Raw genomic sequence first — 21686 nt, 5'->3', positions numbered from 1 at the left:
CAGTAAAGATATCAGGCATTTTGCAATAGGAGCTCTCCCCAAAGAGAGTTTGCACCAAGACTTGCTTCTAGGAAAATTTCCTTCTATTGCAGAATATGAGAAGAAGACTACCCTAGGAAAAGGTAAAAAAATCACAAAAATGAAATTTAACGATCTATTAGAAGGAGCTGTTAAGTCCTGGATGGCAGAATTACTCCAGATATATAAACGATTATATGGTAAATAATGTCTTGTCTGTGAAAATTCACACAACCAGACAACTCCAGCACCAAACAATTTCCAGTCTAATGTACACCACCACCTTATAAGTTCATTTAACAAACAACTAAAGGTAGAAAATTAGCAGAATAGTCCCAGGGAATGCACTTAAGACATGGAAAGAATCATTAAGGTCTCGTGGCACAGTCGTTTTTCTTCATTTTAAGTTGATTTGGTTCCCTGTCCTCAATTTGAAGGAGGATTAACAGGTGTGATGTTTAATAAAGTTCTATAAATACTGTGGATTGCACTGCCTTAGAACTCCATGGGACTGTAAAATTACTGGGAAGAATTCCTTGGATTTATTAAAACTTTATTAGGAGAAAACCTTTCTTTTACACCAATCCAGGACTTCTGTGGGCATAGCTCATTTATTGGTGGTAAAGCTGAGCACAAAGTTGCTCCTCAATGACCAGTCCCTGCTTTCCCCACAGCAAACCTTAATCCCTGTCCCCCCCAAACTCTGAAGAGCTGAAACTTCCTTGGATCCAGGTGGAAATCCCCACTCAGAGCACAGGAGCACACCAAGAACGAGTCAGGAATTCTCACAGGGTGGAGAAGACAAGGTTATTCCCCTCCCTCTCTGTTCACCTTTCAATATTTTGTCAGAACACAGATTTCCCACACCAAACATGTCCCAAATGGAAGGAGAGCTGTGAAAAGAATTGGATTATGAGAAGTACAAGAGGAAACATTTCTGACAGGATTTCTGCACAGACTTGGAATCCCATCTGCTCACAAAACAGGTGAATATTCATCACTAACTGGTCAAACTGGGCAAGTGTAACATCTCAGGACTTTTGCCTGTGTTTAGTTACAGCTCCAGCCTATAAACAAAGAAAAAAAACCACTTCCAGCCTATAAACAAAACCAAACCAAAAAAAGATATCCACACTGCAGAGAGATAAACCCCCCCTACCCTTAAACTATATTATTCACAGCTTGCATGAAAAATATGATTAAGATTGTATTTTTATACATGATTCCTTCCTGCATTGAGAAATATGGATTATTTCTCATTAATCAACAAGAACCAAGCCCAGTGTAACAGAAGTTACATTTACAGAAGTGAATTCACTGCTCATTCAAAGCTGAAATAAACGTTTTTCAATACACTACTGCATTTTGATTGTATATGAGCAAAAGCCCATTTTGTTTCTGTACTTTAGAAATACTCATATCAATATTGCCACAGGATTTCATTTGCTCATAATACTGAATTTTACACACTACAGAACAGACTGCCAGCAACTTCCTGCCAGGAGCCACAGCCATGCAAATGACACGACTGTTACCCAGTGCAAAAGTTTTTTTTTGGTTTTTTTTTAAATCCCATTTTATAAAAAATCTGACTCCTCTCTTTGGAAAGTGACCTTCTCTGGTTATCTTGGAGAGCTCTAGTGACAGAGCTGTGTTCTCCCTTCCTTCTCCATCCCTCCCAAGCAGTGGCAAACAGCCCCAAGCTCCTTTTGGGAGCAGATCCTTCTGCCTCAATGTGTGAGAACATGAGCAGAGCTTCTCTCCTGCAGTTTTAATTTCATTTCAGCTGCTTTGGCTGATTTTCTCTTCAGGCTCTGCAAACATCTGTGACTTAAAGCCAAGTGTGACTTTGGATGCTGCCCACAGGATCTCCTCCATTTCCCACCATTCCTCATCCCTGGGATCCTGCCTTGTTTTTTCCCTGCTGTATTTTTAAAGCATATTCTTCCCAAAGAGATCCCAGTGACAGTCTCCTGCTCAAGTGTTATGGATTTTCATTTAAATTGCTAGGTGGAGGAGGGATACAAACTCCCATTTTCCCATCCATTTCATGTGAAGCTGCATCCAAGATGATGTGAGTACCCCCAAAATAGCTGCTCAAAATGAATCATTCAAACCAGTTTCCAGCTCCTAACAGACAAGGACTGAGCCACCATCAGAAGAACTTAAAATGTCATATAATGGGAGAGTGTTTTGTGAGCACAACAAGCATTTCGTAAGCAAAGTGAAAAATAAAAATCGAAATTACCTGCTTTTTAAACGTGTAGTATGAGAATTATCTGTTTTACTCAAATTTGACCACAGAAATAACAAAAGTCTCATCACTTACAAAATTTATGGAAAAACAACACCATCACAAGGGTCAAGGCTTCTGCAGCAAAATCAAAGGATTCCAAGGAGCCTCCAGATGGGAAACAACTGAAGCTTTTCACAGGTTTCAATCTCGCTGTACCTTGGGGCTGCTGCTGAGCTCCAGCAGTGCATGTATGAACAGGCACACCAGCCCCCTGTGTATTCACACACACACTGCTGCAAAAAAATCCACTGCTTTAAAGCCCTTTTTATATCCTCAATATTCAAAGTGTAATGATGATTTGGAGGGGTTTCTGTTGCTGCCAGTTTTCTTTCAGATACAGATTGCAATAAAATTTTTTTTTCAGGTTCTCCTTTTTAAAATTTTACACTTTACCCATCCACATCTTACCAAAATTAATTTAAACTCCATGAAGACAAGATAGAAAATTCTCTGATCCTTAATAATTTCGTGTTTGAACTCTTGCAGTCTCCTCTTTTAGCCTTTGCAATCCCAATTTGCTACCCTTTAGTCTCAATCACTAAAACAGTTGGGCTGGGTCTGTAATTTGAATGCCTTAGGTTGGTTTTTTTCTTCTTCTCTCTTTTTTTTCCTTCTTTTCTTTCTTTCTTTCTTTCTGAGAAATGGGCTGTTGAGCTGGAGCACTCACCCTTTGTTCTGACAAGACCTCACTGAGTGCCCATTCCCCAGATTTCCCAAAAATCACACCCTGCTCTGCTCTGTTCACACAAAGCAGCCCCACTACCCTGCAATATCCACCAACCAACCTCTCCCCACAATCCCCTGAATCATCTCCACAAAGGACCCACTCTGGTGGTCCCAAGCTCTGGTCCAGAAGCCACTTCTGAGCCAGGAAATCTCTCAGGAGCTGGATATGGAAAAAGAAAATTCCTTGTTAAATTCTCACCATAAAGAAAGAAGGAACTGCTAGTTCTCCTCAGAAACTGTACATTGCTAATTTTCAAGAATGCTATTTGATTTAGGAAAAATTAAAAGAAGCTTATGAGAAAATGAGGATTCAGCTGCTCCCCGAGTCTCACATGCTCCATGACCAGTCATCCCCCAGGAATCCCAGTGAGGGGAGAAATGCTGGCATGCCAAAAAGAAAAGAGTTTAATTGGGATGGGCACTGATTTAATTTCCATTTCTGAGCTGTTTCTCCAGCACCACTGACAGAGACATTCACAGGTGAGAACCCCCTGCTCCAGCAGGACTGGGCACTCTGGGACCTGTGGGATGATGGGGAAAGGAAGGATTCCTCAGCAGGGCGGTTTGGAAAAAAAAAAAAACCAAACCAACCAAGCAACCTACAACAACAGAAATCAACCCAAAACAAAACCCCAAAGGAAACAACCAACCAAACTGAAAGGCCATCAGCCAGAGCAGCCCAGAAGGTGACAGAAGGACCTGGGAGAAGTGGTGACAGGGACACCCATTGGGGTCCTCCTTACAGCTTTCCCAGCAGTGCCAGGGATCATTCCAGGCTTTTAGGGTTCTCCTGTCTGACACAAATTTCTCCAGACTAACACGGACTCATCTCCCTCCAAGCTGGAATTTATACCCAGGGGCTTGGTAAGATTAGCAAGTGTAAAATATAAATGCCAATAAAGATTATAGGCAATGATTCTTCTCCTTTTCCCCTCAGCATTCCCGCTGGGCAGTGCTTTCCCAGCAGGATCAGCTGGATCACTGCATCCCAGACACAGCAGCAGCTTCAGCTACGGCACCACTGCAGCTCTGAGCACAGCTCCCAGCAGCTGCTGCAGCAGAGCTCAGCAAAAGAAACAAAACCTTTCCTCCCTTCTCCTCCTACAGCGTTTGAGCCACACATCTGCAGTTGCCAAGTCCTCTTTTTGATGCTGGAAATTTACATTTGCCTTCGTATACACACATGCTCCTTTTATCACGCTCTGATAAACTCAGTTTTTATTCTCATCCCAGATGATGCTGGTGGAGAGAAGAAACTACCTGCTATAGAGGAGAGGCTGGGCAGATGTTCCTGCAATTAAAAGTGTGGGGTTTTTAAACTGAGTCCAGAAAAGCTCATTTAATGGACAAAAACAAATCCGTGTTTGCATTTATAAAGCCAGGAGCTCGTGTAATTTATGCTCTCTTCTGTCTGGGTCTGGGCAGAAGGATTCACAGGCACATCATTCCCAGATTTTATAGTGAGTGGCAAACCTCTGCTAAACGTTGTCATTTATAAAGAGATACTTAAAATTATAACAGATTCTGAAACAGAGGTGTAAAGTTGCTGCAAATAAGATGAAGAAAATGTTCACCAAATTCAGACTAAAAAGTCATGATCTCTGCTATATTCCAGCACAATTCACATAAGTCACTGATCCCAGCCTTGACATTTCCAGTGCTCATTCACTTTAAGGAAAGAGGGGGAAAAAAACACAACCACAAATCCCAAATAAATCCTACAGAGCCCAGCCTTCCACCACATTCTCTCACACTGGATTCAGCATCAGTTCAGAGCAGGGCTGGTACCAGAACTGGCACTAAATGATCTGGGCCAACAGGAGCTGGAAGCAGCAATTTTCATATCTATCAAATAATCAAGTTTTGCAGGACAAGTGATGATGATGTGTAAAAATTCCATAGCAGCTAATCAAAGATAAAACTTGAGGAAGCAGCAAAAAGCTCATAATGAAGAAATATATTCCACCACAGGTGGCAGGAAATTGTAGCTACTGATAACAAGCGTTATGGGGCTCTGGCAAAGAAAGAAAATCAGCATAAACATGAAGGCAAAGTAGTGATAGCACCAATAAAAAAAAAGCCTCACAGCACTCTCCAGAAAACTATCATGAGAATCAAGTGAGAAGTAATAAATTTGCATTTTCTGTAAGACCTTGCATTTAAATATATTCTTAAATACTTTGTGAGTTTCAGGAGCTGGCTGCAGACCATGTGTTGCTGGAGAACATAAAAAGCAAAGCATCACTTCACTGAGCACTGAAGCAGCAACATCTGCAGGGAGAGATTATGGGGAAATCTAAAACGAGATTCAGGAACAAGTTGCTCAATCCATCCAAATGGTGCAAATGATGGAGAAGCCAAAGAATTCAAAACCCGTGCCTTGGAATATGACAGGGACAAGTAAGGGACAAAGCAGGAGCCTGAAGCCAGGGCCAAGGTGGTGGCAGAAGGTGCCATCCTGGAGCAGTCACAAACTCCTCTCCAGCTGTGTTTGAGGGAATGGCACACGGGAAGGGCATGGATCACAGAACCCTGCAAAATCTGGGACTATCAAATACCCATTCAGGATAGGTTTTAATGTCCCTGGCTTAGATGAATTCTCCAGAGGCAAAATGGATTGCAGTGGGAAATGAGTGGCTCAGCAAAGTGAAAGCAAAGAGAGGATTCAGCCACTGTAAGAGAACACAATTCCTGAAGCCAAGGGATTTCTGACAGCCATGACCAAGAGCAGGAAAACACACACCTTAAAGCTGCTGAACAGGGTCTGTGAGCTCAGAGCACACTCTAAAAAGGACCAGGTGAAAAAGGAACTTGTGTTTTGTCTAAAAGGACTCAGACTGATCTCAGCAAGGAGCTGCACTTGCAGGGTAAACTGGAAAAGAGAAGAAAGAACACCAAAGTCAAGGAGAGTCTTCCCAGCGGCCAGGAAAGCAATAAAATCAGCTGGGGGGGAAAAAAAATCCCCTATCCAGACTCTGCTGGATATATGCAGTTCAGTTTCTCCCTTAAAAAGAGAAATTTAACATGGAAATGCCTGAGAAAGTGGGGTCATGTAAGGAAAAATTCACTTTTCCATGGGATCAAAAGACTGAAACTATGCAAAAAGGAAATGCTTCTCTCTGCCTTTCAGGGGTGGATTTGTACAATGGAGAATGCTCGGAGTGTCAGGCAAGGCTTGGCACATATCCTTTGAAGAATGTGAATAAAGACAAATGTTAACACACTCCTTTGTGAGATTTGGTTTCTACATATTAGCATTTGAATTGTACTCAGCCCTCTGTGTGTCACATTAAGAAAATTCTCATTTCTGTGCTCTGCATTAGGAGAAACCAGCAGAAATCTGGGCTCCAGGAAGAGCCAGAAGCCAGTAAAAATGCAGGAACACACCTCCAAAGGCTGCACCATCAAAGAGGCTGCCAAGGAAAACCCTCGAGCAGCAAACACCAATTTCCCTTCACGGGGGGCATTAATTGATCACAAATAATTCACGGATATCACCAAGGATTGCTCCGAGGGCAGGAGGAATTTCTCATTTCCAGCTGCTCCCTTTGTCTTTGCTCAGAGAGGGAAATGTGGCCAAGAGCACCTACAAGGAGCTCCCATTGTGCCTACAGAGGTGGCCAGTGCAGAAATTCTAAAAAATGGGTTTTTTTCCAAAAAATTACTGAGCAACACCCCAGAGAAACACTCAGAACATACAATCAACCATTTCCTGGCAATCCTCAAAGCAGCTCTTTTGGTGACAGTGAAGCAAATCCATCAAATAAGCAGGAAAAAAAAATACCCCAACATGCAAAACTAAAATATATATTAAAAAAAACTATAATAAAATTAATATTATAAAAATATTTTCATTATTACTATGAGCTCTTATCTTTTGAGTTCTATTGAATATTTCCAAAGATTTTTAAATCAGAAAAGTGTATCAAAAGCAGTAAGAAAGAAAAAAAATCATAACAGTAACTAGAGTATTAAAATCTGATTTAAAAAATAAAATCTTTAAAAAATAAAAATAAATTAAAACTATTACAAATTATTAAATTTTTAAAAATGTGATTTAAAAATAAAATTTTCTTTGAATGTGCAAGAAAATTCCATGGAAATTTTACTTCCTGGACATGACAAGAGTTATCCTGCCTGGCTCCCACAGCCACACAGAAGTCAAACCAGGAGCAGGCTGTGATTTATATTCATTTATAAACTGATATAAATCAAATACATTTCCTCCTGTCCCTCGAGCAGGCACTGAAGTCTCACCTGACTCTTCCTCCCTGACATCACTCAATTCCTTGCAATCCTGGGGAGCACAAACTCTCTTCTCTCTGCCAGAGAGGAAGAGGAAAAGCAGCTCCTGACACTGAGGGTTTTGGCCTTTTTTAGCAGCCAGGTCACACCAAGACAGGTGAGAATTGCTTAAATCCCAAGGTAACACTCATTAATTAGAAAATTAACTGACATTATGTATTAACTTCATGTTAATCCGTTCAAGAGATGGTTTGGACCAAACACACAATACAGAGTTCAGCAGGAGCACATTCAATTTTTTCAGGGTTTTTTTTTTATCCTCATTTTATTCCATTAAGATTCCACTTATGGATTCCATTCCATTTATTCCATTTAAGATTTTCACTATTTTTTTTCTCTCTTGTGCTTCCACATTGTATTTTAATCTATTGCTCAGGAGTCTGATGGGATGTTTAGGCAATAGAACACATGGAGAGGTTTGCACAGCCATGCTGGACAACCTCACAGGGCCACAGTTCCCATCACCTTTAAAACAGGGATAAAATTCCATATTTTTCTAATGCACTTCAAGATCTACTGATGAGAACTCCATGCAAGAACTCCTGTCAGCTGTTGCCCTCACTGAGTATGGTTATGTTGGAATATTACCCTTCCTGACCTCTGAAAATAACATAAAATTGAAATGAAGCAGTAATTGTATGATTATAAAATGTCACTAACATCAGACAGCAAGAAAAGACTATTAAATTAAAGGAAGTTTGCTCTTCAGAGGAAGAAGAGTTCAGCTTCATTGACAGATATTTACATATTTAATTTATTTGTGCAAAGAGAAGGTGAATGAAAAGGTTTTGTAGGTACAGATCTGCTCTGCTTCTCCTCCCTCTGAAGGAGCATCATCCCATTCACACGTGCCAGAAAATGGAACGGGCTCTTCTTGCCCTCCAATGCTACAAAAGTGGCAGAGAAATGAAAGAAATGAAGAAAGAGAAATGGATGCTGGGGCTGTCTGTGACATCACACCTGCAAACCAGATTTTGCTGACATCTCTCGTTGTTTGGGGTGAGCTGGTGGATAATTTGTGCTGGGAATTGCAGTGAAGTGAGGCTGGGAGCCCCCATGCTTTGCTGTTTTCCTCCAGTGGAGGTGGCAGAAGTGACAAAAGCTGTTTGCCAAAGGTTATCCCACTTCTGGAAAAGCCCAGAATTCCAGTGGCTTCCCAGTGCCCTGCATATACAGGCCAGGAGGGGAAAGCAGGTGCAGCTAAACAATATAAAACCATTTCTCCAGCTTCCCATCCCCAGGTCCAGCTGGCATTTCAGTGCTGAGCAGCACAGAAACAACAGCACAGCCCGAAGTATCTCCTTAATAACTCCAATAAATCACAGGCGTGACAAAACCAAACCAGGAAGGATTTCACATGGGAACATCTTTAGGAGAAGACAAAACCAGCAGCTGCCTTTGAGAAAAAATAATCCTTGTGGGCTCCTGGGCTCAGCAGCCACATTCCCAGAGCATTCCCAGAACATTCCCAGAGCATTCCAAGAGCATTCCCAGAGCATTCCCAGAACATTCCCAGAGCATTCCCAGAACATTCCCAGAACACTCCCAGAGCATTCCCAGAGCAGTGGGGCCTCCCAGTTCTTGTCTAAAGCTCCTGCCAAGCTCTGACCACAGCAGGTGCTTTGTGTTCATCAGTGCAAACAGCAACACCTTCCATGTGTGCAGCCTCAGCTCTGCTTGGGAGGGAAGTTAGGCACACAGGAATCCAGGGATTCAGCCCATTTTATCCTGGAATGGGATGGGAGAGCCTGAAGGCCAGAGGAATTTTTGTTTTGGGGGGGGTTACAATTTTTTTATCTCTACAAGCTCACTGCATTGTGTGGTTGTGCCTGGCAGCTTGCCTTCCACAACAGGAATTGAAACTATTATACTGAGAAATGGAGAAAATTACAGTATTTCAAACTCTGCTTATTTCTCTAAAGAAAAAAAAAAAAAAAAAAGGACAAAAACCTCAGGAGGCTTTTCTTTTTTAATAGCTGAATGACTAAGAAAGTTCCCTCTCTAGTAAGTCTGTCTTCGCTTTTCAGTCTCTTACAGACATTTAAATGTCTGACAAATAGATTATAGACTACTTGTTTTAAGAGTTTGGGGGGGAAATGAAGCTCAAATCTGTAGTACTTTGAAAGACAAGCACAATATTTGGTGTGCACAGCTTGTGGCACCCATTAAAAGCTTCATTAAAGCCCCAGTGACAAACTGCTGCTGTCAGGGACAAGTGATGCTGAGCACTCTGCAATACTCGATGGTGCAGTTGCCCACACGGTCATGATGACCATGTTTTCGTTCTGCTCCATCCTGAAAAAAAATACAGGCACCTCCTGGAACGTTTTGATACGAGTTGGGTCAGTTTTAGCTACAAGAGCCCATCAAACATTTACATGGAGGTGACAACTATGGGCACACTCACCACCCCAGTGCAAGAGCATCTGCAAGTCACCAGTGGAAAAAGAGAGCAAACCTTTGAGTAATTCCTCCCCACATTTACATTGTGTAACATTGTGAATGCATTAAAGCTCTGCAAGTGCCACTTTGTATAATAGAATTATTTTTATAAACTTCCTAACACAACAGTTGTTATTTCAGGTTTTTCAATATACAATATAGAAAAATTAATCAAAAACAAGTTTGTGCAGTACTCTGCATAGCAGCTACACAGAACATAGAGCTCTGATCTATGGAGAGTTTCCTTCATTCCCTACAGAAAACCAGCAAAGTCTTTTAATCTGAGTTATTCATTCCTTTGTGCTTCTCCTATTGAGCTTTAATTCTGTTCCATACTCATCACAGGAGAGGGAGAGTTCTGTGAACAGACACCCAAAGCAACAGGGTGCTCTTGTTATCTTACTGTTTCCCACGTTTGCTTGTTGAAAAAAGAGTGTGATTCTCTTTCTTCCCTAATAACCTGCTAACTAATCTCAATATTTCCGGAATATATTTATTGTTGTCATAAAGCAAATTTGCTCAGACATCTCCTTGCAATCATAAAAATCAGTACCAAGCTTCTACTTCTCTCTACAAAATTCTATTTCACAGTTAATACTTACTAATTTTTCTTTATTGGTTCTACTATTTCATAAGCCCAAAACTTACTTGCTATTTTCCCTTTTATCTCTAATAGTTTGAATATTATACCTCATTTTCCCTCCTTGGTTAATGAACCTTCAGCAACAAGAGAGGTAACAAATGAAAACACAGATTGTACATGCATTGGATCACCACTTGCAAGTTACTAGAATCACTTGCTATTCAAGAGAAAATTCAGGATAAATACCAGCTTTTCCTTCCACTTACAAAGTAATGGAATTTTTATACAATCAGTGGTAGTTGGGCATTTTAACAGGATTTTAACAGGATTATGAAGTTCAGCCAGCCCAGCCTGCCTGGCTTTCAGTGCAGTTATAGCTAAAGAAGAGTTTGAGATAATGTGGTGCTGCCCCATACCTGATAGCACTGGCTGCATTCCTGCTCATCTAAGTGGAACATCCTGTAAGTGTATGGCTTCCAAAATTTAATAATTCAACCCCCCCACCACCTGGTTACAGAAATTAAAGTCTCATCACTGCTAATGCAGAGCATTTTCACACAAGTGAAAAAGGATAAATAAGATTCACACCACATCAAACACGATGACAAACGTATCAGCACTCCACCTGGATCTAACAATTTTCTTAAGTTGTGCTTATAAAACCTAGCTCACGATACAGATCAAAAAAATAATTAAGCCATGCACTATTACTGCTGGAGCTTTCATTTCTGCATCCCCACACTTGCATTCCAGACTATAACTGATATTTTACCTGAGAAATTCTAGTTTGTGAGTAAAATTGAGGGTTTGCCTTATGAAGAGCACATTTATAATTGTGGGAAAAAAACCTGCCTAAATTATTTAGTCCAAAATCCCAGGGTGTGGGGGCTGTGGGAGGATGCAGGATTCTGCCAGAGGTACCTGTGTGCACAGGTGCCATCTCCTCCTGCAGCACTTCCATGCTGGGATTCAGCATCTCCTCACACAACCCACCAGCAGTGCACTCCAGAACAGCTTTGTCACATTCCCTGACCCCACATTTCACATCACACAACGTAAAGAGACAGCAGATTGATCTTCCTGACCGAGGGAATCTCTCCTCAATAATGTAAAACCACACCATGTGGAAAAAATCTCTGGTAGTAGTGTGGTAAAGTGATAGAGCACTTCTGTGTCCTTGGCTGGCATCACCAAGCCAAAATTTAAGATTGTCTTTATCAATAAAAGTCAATTCTTCAAGAATTTTCCAGAGTTTCTATGAAGTTACAACAGTAGATTTTTTTAATTTGAGGGAGGAAAAGAAAAAGAAAGAACTTACAGTTGTCTCTTGTAAAAACGAGCGAGTGCTTCACAAACGGGGCTCTGAGTCACATAACCAGCTGGGTCTCCTCGTGTTGCCTAATCAATCTTGATTTCAAAACTGGAAGAAAGAAAGAAGATAATTAGACTTGACAAACCCCAGAGAATTAAGCAAATTAATAGAACAAACAAGGATTGATCTAAAGGATGCCCCACAGGAGAAACAGATTCAAGAGCAAACATCCAGTGTCATAAATAGTTAGGGACATTTTCCAGTAATACAAAGTGATTAAAAAGTTCCAACTCTGTGACCAAAGATGTGAATTAAAAGCTTGAAAACACAGGCCTCAGTCCCAATGACATCTCTTCTTACTCATTTATCAGAGCTGTAGCCCTCTGCCCTCTCATATTTGTAAATAAATGTGATTTTTAATGTTTTTGGAGACGTGTGTGTTGTGACTGAGAGGGAAAGGCGGGTAGAGAAGAGAGGGGAGACATTCCCGTGGTTTTCCTTGCATGACATAACTTGGAAGGGAATAATTGAGAGGTCTGAAGGTCAGCACAGCGATGTCATGGTGAATAAGTGACATTCTGCCTGGTCTCATAAATGATGCTCAGCAGGGTGCAGGCAATGACAGCTCTGCAAGGAGAGCCCTTCCTTGGATGGGACGTTCCATGTGGGAACACATCCCCAGCACCCCGTAAGGACAGACAAAAACAAATCCATTTGTCACGTTTTGGTATGAAAAGGGAACCCTTGTGCTCCAGCACGATGTCATTTTTTGATGCAAGGCACAGAATTACACTCAGCTCCTCTCGTGTCAGACCTCAGCATATGGCACAGCCAGAGGGGACACTCCTGGGAGAGCAAACATCCACTCTGACTTGTAAGTTCCAGCTAATGATCAATTCATCACACCCCTCAGTAAATCATGTTTGGATTCAGCTTGCAAAAACTGGATTGTTTAAGGCCCTTTGAACACCATGTGAAAACATCTTTCATTATAAATGAGGATTTCCCTGCAGACACCAGTAGGACCACGTCTGCTTCATCTTGGATTAGCAGAAAGGAGTGAGCTTCCCACTAAGAGTCAGCTCTGCCAGGCTGTGCACGTCGTGGCCTTTATTCAGTCTCCACCTTGTGCCCAAATGAACATTTAAACTATCCAAACACACTGCAGTTCCATATTGCTGGCATTTGTAGGACTTGTTTTGTGTATAGCAACATCCCTGAAATATTCCAACTCAGGTCAGTTCAGTTTGGATCATTTATCTGGGACTTCCAGGACATGGACACCATTCCTCTGTAAACTACATTTCGAATATCTTGTGAAGGTTCATGCAGAACACAGTGTCCAGGACCACACAATAACTCCAGACTTGCTCTTTCCTCGTGTCTGTGGAAACCAGTAGGAGCTGGGGGATGAAAAGATGGAGCAGCCCAGGGGAAAGGACTTGGAGGTGCTGGTGCATGAGAGGCTGGACATGCTCCAGCCGTGTGTGCTGGGACCCCAAACCCCCTGCCCTGGGCTGGCCCCCAGCACGGGCAGCAGACCAAGGGAGGGGATTGTGCCCCTGTGCTCAGGTGAGACCCCACCTGCAGAGCTGCCCCAGCCCTGGGGACCAGCACAGGGAGGAGCTGGAGCTGCTGGAGAGAGCCCAGAGGAGGCTCCAGGATGATCCCAGGGATGGAGCAGCTCTGCTGGGAGGAAAGGCTGGGAGGGCTGGGATTGTTCACCTGGACAGGAGAAGCTTTGGGGTCACTGAACTGTGATTCAGTGTGTGCAGGGCCTGAAGGGGCTGCAGGAACCATGGAGAGAGACAATTCCCAAGGGATGGAGGGACAGGAAAAGTGGGAATAGGTTCAGACTGAAAGAGTTTAGGGTTAGATGGGATATTGGGCAGGAATTGTTCCCTGTGAGGGTGGGCAGGGCTGGCACAGGGTGCCCAGAGCAGCTGTGGCTGCCCCTGGATCCCTGGCAGTGCCCAAGGCCAGGCTGGACATTGGGGCTGGAGCAGCCTGGGATAATGGAAGGTGTCCCTGCCATGGCAGGGGTGGATTGGGATGATCTTTAAGGTCCCTTCCAACCCCAGCCAGCTTCTGTGACATTTAATGCCAAGGGATGCACAGCCTGGCACTGCCCCAACACAGGCACTGCCACTGAAGGAAGAACTCACTGAACCTGCCTGCTTAAAACAGGAACCTATGCAGGATCCAGTCTGAAATTCCAGCCTCAAGGCCTTGTCTATGAAAATACGACTTTTGGAACAGGTTTCTAACCAAATATTTATTATCAGGCTGTACCACCAGGTGGCAAGATTGCAAAAATAAAGGGATTTTAAAAATTGTTCCTATAACCCGTTCAGTCAGGGCTGCTTCAAGGACCCCTTGCTGGGCCATGGGGACTGCTTTGGGAGGACTTGGGTGAGTATTTAACATGTACCCACATGGGTCTGTAAAATAAAGTATTTTAACTTTTCTCTGTCACTCTCCATGTAGTCAACAGTCAAATGGAACACAAGAATCCCAGAACATGAAAAAGGAAATTGTGGCCACCAGCTGCACTTCTTTGAAGAACTTGGTTTTCCCAGTTTTCCTCCTGCTCCCTCTTTCCCTGAAAACTAGTTTAATGTTTTCAAAAGAGCCTAAAGCCTGACATGACTGCAGGGAGCCACATAATAAATGGGAATACAACTCAAAAAGATTAATAAAATAACTTTGCAAAGGGAGAGCAAAGACTTTACACAGAGTGTCCTTAAAATCATTTGGGTATTTTTTTCCCATATATTTTCATTTCTCAGGTTATATCCCAATTATGTATAAACCAAGACACAGGGCAGTTATAAGTTCTACCTAAAGTTATGCTATTGACACCTGAGCTCAGTTTAAAGGGCTGAATTTTATAATATATTATTTTACAGCCCATTTTAATTCAAAATTTAGGCAAAATATAAATCTCCAGTAACAACTTGGAAAACTCTCTTTCTAATGCCTTGGCCCTAGATCACAAAGGACACCATGTGAGCACCCAGTCCACATGATGTGATTTATTTACATCTACACACACACAGAGAGATACATGGCTAAATAACAGGATAATAAAATATTAATAAAGCTAATACAGGTAACCAGACCAAGCTGGTGAGAAACTCTACCTGACCCTGAGATATGCAACACAAAAAAAACCCAATGATTCCAGAAATAGTTTAGGGACTTTTTCCTTCCATTTGTATCACTGCACCTGCTCCATAACACACAGCTACACTTCATAGATGCTTAAAATATTGTCATTATCCCTGGAGCTAGAAGAAATTAGGTAGGTGTAAAATAATCAGAATGTCAAGCACATTAAATGTCAAGCATAAATAAGAACCAAAATTGGAATCTCTCAAAGATGCTGGTACTCCCACAGTTGGGCAAAAAGTGTTAACTTCAATAACTGCCACCATTTGGGACTTGTATTATTACACAAACCACAGAATTCTCTGCCTTAATGGCAGAGAATCAGCTTAATCAGCTTGAAAGATGATTTGGCATAAGAAAGCAGAGGTAAATGTTATCCAAAACATCAAGAAAACTTCCTGTCCCAAAATAGATTTTTTTATTTGAGACTCTTCAATACAAAACACTCCAGGGTATTGAAATTAAAAAGAGAAATAAAATCTCCAAAAGACTTTGCAGGAGAAGGGAGGGATGAGTAATACACGAGCCTGTGTTACGTGAGATGGCACCAAAAATATAAACTGCAAAATAAACTGCCAAGTTATGTTCCTTCAACCAATAAAACAAAATAACTTGTTCAATCAACTTTTAATTCCATAATCCAATCATGATGGAAATTAAAATCAAGCACTCTTTCCCCAGTGAATATACACTAACTAAATATTTTAAAGTGAAGATTCCTAAAAACTTAATTAGATTGGAAACTCTTTCAAGAGAGATTTGCTTTCATCTAAGTTCATACCATCCCAGCATAGAGTCAAGTCCAGAAATCAGAAAACTGTAGTGTTAATTAACATTTAAGCTCGAAAAAAATATATTAAAACCCCCAAAGCACATTATGCCATGCTCAGGGAGTAACACCTGAAATGTCCAATGAAATCCACACGAGTGTTTTGGAGGGATTTTTTGTCCGGAATCAGCATCTCCTTTTCTTTCCACATCACCTATTTAAGTTTCTATCTGAAGCACACAACCAAAGCAGCATTACAGCAGATTCAGAGCTTGGGAATGGCTTTGCTTAGAGGGTTTCAGCTGAGAAATTCCCTGGGAAAAGTCTGTGACCCTGGAGAAACCGTGACCCCATCCCAGAGATGTCTGCATGGCCAGAACACGCCACAAAATGCTGAGAATTTATTTAGATATTGATGTGGAAGAGAGTCAAACTCTTGGACAGAGGCAGGATGGAAACTTTTCTCATCTCTGCTCATCCTTCCAGCCATGGGGCAAGAGCTCTTCTCTTTCTGGGAAGAGCTGGAACAGCATCACTGGATTGACATTGAGCACTTGGCCCCAGCCAGAGCCTCTGTCAGCCCAGGGGAGCAGAGACACTGATCTGATGTGCTGCAAGCAAGCACCAAGGTTAGAAAAGCCCCATGGAACCGTGCTCCTGAGGAGCAAAAACATTCCAGGGAGATGAACTTTAATCTTCCTTTAAGGCTCCAGAAAACCCCCTGCACGTCACACCTCCACCAGCATTTACTGCGCTGCCTGGCAGGTTCTTAGAGCCTAAAAGAAAACACTCAAACTCACCAACTTATCCAATTTTACAATGAGTTGATAGAATTAGGGCAAGACAGATTTACTCCCCTGCTTTAAGGAATGAAAACTCTCTGCATTGTTTAGGACCACCATGCCAGCTTAAGCCTCTGCTTCAAATTCCAAACCAGCAAGAAAATACAAAGTATTACAGTATTAATAACTGGGGTTTAAATAGCCAACAAAGCCTTTAATGCATTCTTCTTTCTCTTATGACATAGTAAGAAAATAGAAAAAAAACCCCCAAAATTTTATATATAAAATGATAGGTGAGCACACTTCCTTGAGATCTTCATGAAAATAACATTTTGTCTTCCTAGACAGTACTGTGATCCAGCCACAGACTCAGGCAACTGAAGTACGTGTTCACATTAAAAAAATAAAATAAAATCCTCTTCATGTTCAAGAGCACTCTCTAAAGCACTTACTCTATAAAAAGAAATCTGAGAGAGTGCATACACCTGATTTATTTCAGGAACCAAACAAAAATAACAAGAGTGTCACCTATCCTTTATTAGGAATAACAGAACTTCCCATGGACTGACCTTGCTGCTAAAAACCCTGCACAGCAAAACCTGACAGCTAAGAACATATAAAACTCTCCATCTGGGCAGAAACTTGGGGGGAAAAATGCAAAGGAGTGTTGCATGGAAAAGCAAGATTAAAAAGAAATACAGGAGGAGGAGGAGGACTTGGGGAAAAATAAATCTGTCAGGTATCAAATATATAAAATCCAAACTATTAAACCCAGGAAAACAAAGATGTTTTAAACCTTGAGTCCACATTTTGGGTTTCAGTAACGATTTTATAAAAATAAGTTTGTGTGTACCATGCAATGAGCAAACTTGGTCTAGAAGAAGCTGCTGTACAGAGGCAGCAGCTGCCACTGAACAGGAGACAGGGAATATTAATGCAGTGCAGACAACTGGAGCATCAGAGACAGGTGGGAGGGTCATTATTTTCTCTTTTTTAAAGTTTATAGCAGATATAGGAGCAATACAGATAAGCTATATTGGCACCTATACCAGGAAAATAGAAATAAATTATTGTACCTAGTGATAAACACATAAATAAATGTATTTTATGGATTTAAAAAAGGAGGAAAGTTTTCCTTTTTGGTAAAGGGAAGTCATGGCTTATGACCTGCTGTGTGCACATGGATGAGGGAAAATCCATAGATTTAAATCTATTAAAAACCAATAGATATTTGTAGGCTTTCCAAATTGTCTCCCACAAAGGGAGTCACATGAAAACTAAGCCACTATGAGATAATACAGAAGGCCTTTGCTTTTCAGGAAGATCTGGTGAAAATATGGGAACCAGAGCTGAGTTCTCCCTGCAGTGGACACTGCAGAGCTCTCCAGAAAATGTGAAATGGAAAAGGGAACAGCAGCAGAGCCAAGGAAAGGGACAATGTTCTTCCTGGAAAGTGAGGAGAACAGTGAAAGGACCTTTCCAGCTGCAACTGGGCATTAAGGCAGGAGATGAACTTCACCACAAGTCCCCATAATACAATAAACACCTGAAAAAACAAACCCTAAATTTACTGCTCAAAGAGGGGAGCTCTGAGCTGATCCCCTCCCCAGAGGAGTGAGGCTGGGATAAAACTGTGACATAAAACATGGGATAACATCCCTGCCATTAGCACACAACCACCCAGCAAAAAAGAGCCAAATATTTGTCACCTCTCCTATGGAGACAGCCTGGAGAAGGCTCCAGGGAGAGCTCAGTGCCTGAAGGGGATCCAGGAGAGCTGCAGAGGGACTGGGGACAAGGGAATGGCTTCAAACTGACAGAGGGCAAAGTTAAACTGGGTATTGGGAAAGAATTCCTGGTATGAGGGTGTTGAGGCCCTGGCACAGGGTGCCCAGAGCAGCTGTGGCTGCCCCTGGATCCCTGGCAGTGCCCAAGGCCAGGCTGGACAGGGCTGGGAGCAGCCTGGGACAGTGGGAGGGGTCCCTGCCAGGGCAGAGTGGAGTGAGGTGATCTTTAAGGTCCCTCCCGACCCAAACCATTCCTAATCCACAATCCACTGCCTGTAGGTTGGTCAGAAATCTCTTGTTGATGAAGCAATATTTTTTCAATCAAGTGGACAGGCAATGCTGTCAGCTAAACAATCATCTGCACTAAATTTCCCAGAAAACTGAGGTGTGAGACACCCAGCTCCAGGAAGCATTGCTTGCCAAGCAGATCTTCCTCAGAGACATGATTTACAGGATAAACAAAATGCAGTGTCGTGTTGGAAAGTAATGGAGGTTACCTCAAACCTGTCAAAATTCACAACTTCAACCTCCCCTAAAGTATTGCAACTGCTTTACCATAGGAAAAAGGTGGGAAAGAGTCCAAATGAGTACTGCAACCTTTCCAAAAAACACAATGTGAACTCAAATAAGGATCATTCTATCAAATTCCCCAGTAGAGGCTCCACAGTGAGAAGTGCTTATGGATTGACTTACACATAAAGCAGTGAATGATGGTTTATCTATTGAGGGAGCTTTGCCCCAGTGGTTTATAGAACATCAGTCCCTAGGTATAATTACAGCTATATAATCAATCAGGGACTGCATGTTGTTTTACTTTCTGTTTGGAATCACATCCAAGACATTTAAAATTGTACTCCAGTTACAGCTTTAAAAAATCTGCTGTATGGTCTCATCAGAGAAGTTTCAGAAGGATGCTATTAATAAGTATTGAGACAAATACAAAGAATGGCAAAAAAGCAGAAGTGTGAAAAATATTTCCCATTAACATGTGCATATGGTTTCATTCAAAACAAATTTTCTTGCAAGAAACATGTTTATATAACAATATTAAGTTGTTACATTACCAAACTGGCTGTAAGTTTATAATGGGGCCATTTTGATTTAGGCACCATAAAAATTTCAGCTGGAAGGCAAAAATTTCAAATATATATGGAAATAATGGAAGTAAAGTCCTGGAGGAAAACTATTTGAGAGAAAAATGATAAAGACAAAAAACCAAAACCTAACTGTTGTTTCTGAGCTCCTAATGGATGCCAAAAGCCCAAGGAAGGAGGAGGGAGATTGGGATTCGGCCTCTACCTTGCACAAAGATGTGTAAGACAGTTCCATAATCTTGCCAGTGCAGTTAATCTTAAATTCTTTATGCAAACTTGCAGTTTTAAGTGATTTTAAGAAGCCCATCAAGCAGCAGGGGCCACCTGTCCCCAGGCATTGCTTGAGCACCCAAGTCCTTGTCAATATTACCAAAGCACCACTTGAATATCCAGCTGCAACAGGATTTTTAAGCGATTATTTTAAGCTCCATGCTTGGATGAAATAAACAATTTGTACAGAAGGTTCTGTTGTAAATGTCAATTTTTTTTCTTGGCATTTACTTGCATTTGGGATCTGGATTAGCCTTCACGCTCGGCAGGACTGCAGCGGAACTGATACGTGATAATGCTAAAAATGGAATAATGCTAAAAATGGAATCGTGCAGGAATTTCTATGTATGAGCTTTAACAGGTGAGACTTACCCAAGGAAATTACCCAAACTCTGAGTTTAACACTTCTCACTGCACCAAAGGAGGGACCAACACAGGCCTGTGATGAGTCTCTCAGTGCTGAGAAAGCTGGGAGTTATTTCTGATGGAGGAACAAAACCAGCCAGAGCAGGCAGGAAAAAAATGGGCTGGATGGATGGGGAGCCCTGGCACAGGGTGCCCAGAGCAGCTGATCCCTGGCACTGCCCAAGGCCAGGCTGGACAGGGCTTGGAGCACCTGGGACAGTGGGAGGTGTCCCTGCCATGGCAGGGCTGGCACTGGAGGGGCTTTGGGGTCCCTGCCAAGCCAGGGAAGCTCAGGGGTTTGAAAAGGCTCAGACAGGCAAACCCCAGAACCACGTGCTGGTGTTTAAAGCCCTGCCCTGAGGTGAAACCCAGCCTTGTACCAGTGTAATTCTGGAATTTATGGCAATTAAGGAAAGAGCAGGCAATGGCTCGGTAGCAGGAATGTTCTTGGAGCTGTGAATTGGAGGAAGCACCATGGCACAGCTCAGGGCACAGTGACACTCATCGTTTGGGAGGCAGGGGTGCTGCACATTGGAAGAAAAGTAAAAAAGAGAAAACTCTTCAGGAGGAAAAGTTGATGCATGAGCCCTCCCAGCAGGTGTTCAGTGCTGGGAGAAAGACAGGTGCTCTCAGCATTGTCTTCTACCACAGGTAAATCAGATTGCAAGAGTACTTTTCATTATTTTCATAGATTGAGAGGATAAATATGAAACCAGTGTAACAAGTTGTTACTCTGGGAAACAAAAGGGGTACATTTGTCAGCAGCTATATGTGTACATCATCATTTCAAGTGACACATTAAACATGGATTATTATGCTGGGAAGGAGCAGCACCATCCATATTGAAGCCTTCCAGGAGGGTGTCTGAGTAACTGCAATCAAAAAAATCATAAGGAAAAGTCCAAACCCATTATATTCAGTATTTATACTTGTTTATGACATGAAATATTTTCTCTTTGCCCTCTGTTTTGAAAATATCAGATGCAACGCTTTTTGCTTCTTATCTAGCAAATACATAAGAATAAAAATAGATAAGATAAATCCCCCAATAGCACCCAGAGCAGCCAAAGAAAGAGGACAGACTCTCCATATATATTAGAACAAGCAGGCACTGAGTTCAAAATTCATCTCCCTCCAACTCCAGCCAAGTTGACTGAAAATGCCACTTGGAGGAGGGAGTCCCACACGACTTGATTTGCTCTGTGGATTGCAGGAAGTGTTTGACACCTTTCCCTGGAAAAGCAGGGCACTGTCCCAGCCCTGAGCAGCAGCATCCTCCCAAAGAGCAGAGAGCTCACTCATCCTCCCAAAGTTACACAGAGTCACCATGGCTGTGGTGCTTTTCCAGGCTTTGTCACCCTGAGTGTCAACACATCCTGGACACTGCAGCACCAGTAGTGTGCAAATAAACGTGACAGATGAGTTTAAAAGGTTCTCTGCAAAGCTTTGTTGAGACCAAGGCAGTTTTCATTGTCTCCTCCCTCTTTACAGCCATTTCTGTGTGCTCTGCAGCCCTTCTTTCCTGCACACAATTACCCAAAGTCACCAATAAAGCACAAACTGCTCACTGAGCTGCTGCAGATTGCTAAATGATGGCCTTGCACAAAGCTCATCAGCCTGACTTGGATATTGTAATCACCAATAATAATTTAGATATTTCATGCAAAATGCCATCCTATTCCCCTCTTAGAATTACCAACCTTCAAAATCGCCTTCCTGAACCCAT

At 42.1% G+C, this 21686-nt stretch overlaps 1 protein-coding gene across 12 annotated transcripts in view; it reads right to left on the bottom strand.

The window, feature by feature from the left end:
- Nucleotides 1-21686, bottom strand: part of ATP2B2 (ATPase plasma membrane Ca2+ transporting 2) — a 388888-nt gene that overhangs the window by 242598 nt on the left and 124604 nt on the right. For all 12 annotated transcript variants that reach the window (XM_088171680.1, XM_088171667.1, XM_088171659.1 and 9 more), the window contains one exon: nucleotides 11689-11790. The gene's annotated coding sequence lies outside the window, so the exon portion shown is untranslated. The remainder of the gene's footprint in view (nucleotides 1-11688; nucleotides 11791-21686) is intronic.

This window comes from Sturnus vulgaris, chromosome 11 (assembly GCF_052056855.1).
Source record: "Sturnus vulgaris isolate bStuVul1 chromosome 11, bStuVul1.hap1, whole genome shotgun sequence".
Classification (NCBI taxonomy): domain Eukaryota; kingdom Metazoa; phylum Chordata; class Aves; order Passeriformes; family Sturnidae; genus Sturnus; species Sturnus vulgaris.
Note: the sequence above shows the minus strand (reverse complement) of the source record. Positions and strands in the feature narration are given on the sequence as shown.